At 53.9% G+C, this 2487-nt stretch overlaps 1 long non-coding RNA gene across 1 annotated transcript; it reads right to left on the bottom strand.

Moving 5' to 3' along the window:
* Window positions 1-18: 18 nt before the first annotated feature.
* LOC131382024 (uncharacterized) lies at window positions 19-1672 on the bottom strand. The gene is made up of 3 exons (XR_009211174.1): window positions 1386-1672; window positions 576-758; window positions 19-100 (listed from the first exon to the last, which is right to left on the bottom strand). It is a non-coding gene; the product is annotated as an uncharacterized LOC131382024 (long non-coding RNA).
* Window positions 1673-2487: the final 815 nt, after the last annotated feature.

The raw sequence follows: 2487 nt of genomic DNA, 5'->3' as shown, positions 1-2487 counted from the left end.
TCAGCAGAGAAGGTAGCTCCTCTCTGCAGCTGGTCATCCAGTCTCCAGTTGTTTCTCCATCCTCTGCCTTGCTCTGGCTGAGCCTGGGGTGTTCATGGACCTCAGAGAGGAGGAAATGCATTCCAGTTGGTGCATGGGCACCCAAAAGAGGTACCACAGGTCCCCACTCTGGTCTGTGGATCTGACAGCCCGGCCTTCAGCCTTCAGGCCCTCCCTGGTCTGAAAGTGGGGTCTTATCGGGTACCCCCCTGCTTCTGCCCAGGAATCTGCCTCCCACTGCCATTGATGGCCCCTGCTCAGCCCAACTTTACTCTGAGATCAGAGTGGGTGTTGACAGCCAACAGTAGGGAGAAGCCAGGCAGTGGGGGCAGGTACTTTTGAGCCTGTGAGGGCAGGGGGAGCCTTCCCAGGCCCCTAAGAGTGGAGGGATGCCTGAAGCTGCAGCCACCAGTTTGGGTGGCTGCAGGTGCATCCAGAGGAGGCAGGGCTCCTGGCTGTTCTCTGGAGCAGGAGGCCCAGGTCTGCAGCCACAGTTTAGGTGGCTGCAGCGGCACCCAGGAGAACAGGGCTCCTACCTGCTTGCCCCGAAAGAGCACAGGAAGGCTCAGATCTGCAGCCACAACTTGGGTGGCTGCAGAAGTTGCAGGCTTGCAACTCAGAAGGGGCAGGGCTCCTGCCAGCTCCATGGAGCGTGTAGCCCTGGTGGCACCTCCCTGCTGCAGCAGTGGCAGGCTGTCTGGAGCAGCTACTGCCATGAACTAGAGGAATGATATTAAGAAGGCAGTTTTTGAACAGAAGTATGTTTTTGCATTATAATATAAACATTTGAGAATTGTTATTTCTAAAATTTCTAGTCTGAAACTATAATATAAATTAGAAAATATTTGGATAAATTCATGGATAGTTGAACATTGATTCACTTTTTTTTTTTTTTTTTTTTTTGAGATGGAGTTTCACCCTGTCGCCCAGGCTGGAGTGTAATGGCGCAACCTCGGTTCACTGCAACCTCCGCCTCCTGGGTTCAAATGATTCTCCTGCCTCAGCTCCTGAGTAGCTGGGATTACAGGCACATGCCACACGTCCCGCTAATTTTGTATTTTTAGTAGAGACGGGGTTTCTCTGTGTTGGTCAGGCTGGTCTCGAACTCCTGACTTCAGGTGATCCAGCGCCTTGGCCTCCCAAAATGCTGGGATTACAGGCATGAGCCACCGCGCCCAGCCCAATGATGGACTTTTAAAGTTGTGGTTAAGTCAATATAATTATTTCACTAACACTTTTTCACGAACTGGATTCGTGGTAAATTTTAGATAGCCTAATAATCTGATCCCAAATTATTATATTCTATTGGCCTTACATTCACTCATTCAACATATATGAGTGCTTACCTGTGCCAGAAATTTAAAAATTTCTTGTCTTTTTTTAATAAACAATCTTCCATTAGCAATTTCATATTCTACATAGCAAGTTCAGAATTTTATGATGCCTGAATTAGAAGCAAATACAGAGAGTATTAAACATTGGATATTTGTGGAGACAAATATGTTTGATGAATGACCTTGGAGGCCCAGAAATGAGAATGGCTAGAACTGGGGATTCCAGCAGGGGCAGCAGCCGCAATAGCCACGCCCGAGGGCCGCAGAGTGAGGCAGCGGCAGAAGCAGGTGCCTGCTGGGCTTAGGCTGCCCTCCCCAGGGTCCCCCCACCTCTGTGCTTCCTGCCTTGTGGTGTTGTGTCTGGGCAGACTTGTCTTCACCACACCGCATCAGCAGGAGTGTGTAGTGGACACAGACGGTGCCTGCTCGTGTCTGCCCGGTTCGCCGCCACTGTCAGGCAATGCCAGCAGGAGTAGATAAGGGTGTGACAGAGGCTGGGGCCAGCCCTGCGGGGGGTGGGGGGACAGGGGACAGGCACGGCTGCCCCGGGATTCCCTCCCAGAGGAGGGGCTGCTCTCCAGACCTCGTCCTTCCACAGAGATCCGAGGTCTCTGCCTGGGTGGGGTCATCGGAGACTCTGTTGTATCAGCTGTGATGTCATGTTCTCCAGATCCTCGTCGGGCCGGACTCAGGGTCTAGGCTCAGGGATGGAGGCTTGCAGGGATGGACAGCAGGGCCACATGAGGGCTTGGCGGTCCAGGAGGCCTTCTGAGGGCAGGGCCCTGGGGTTGCATTTTTGGGGAGACGCTGCCACAATAGAGCAGGAGGAGCGGGGATGGGGGCGGCAGCGTGTGCAAAGGCCCGGCACTGGGGGTAGGGCTGTTGCTCAGCCAGCTGGAGTACCCAGGAGATGAGATGAGAGGGGAAGACGGGCCTCTGCTGATGGACTGGGGGTGGAGGATCAGCTGAGCCAAGCGGGGAGCCTGGAGTTCTCCTACAATTGTAGGGCCCTGTGCCTACTCCCACCTCTGCTCCTCTCTCAGCCCCACTGAGGCCTCTCCAGGGGATCTCACAGGCTGCTCCCACTCGCCCCAACCTCCTGTCTCATCTCTAG

Source organism: Hylobates moloch, unplaced genomic scaffold, assembly GCF_009828535.3.
Source record: "Hylobates moloch isolate HMO894 unplaced genomic scaffold, HMol_V3 SCAFFOLD_19, whole genome shotgun sequence".
Taxonomy (NCBI): Eukaryota; Metazoa; Chordata; class Mammalia; order Primates; family Hylobatidae; genus Hylobates; species Hylobates moloch.
This window is presented reverse-complemented; position numbering and strand designations above follow the sequence as displayed.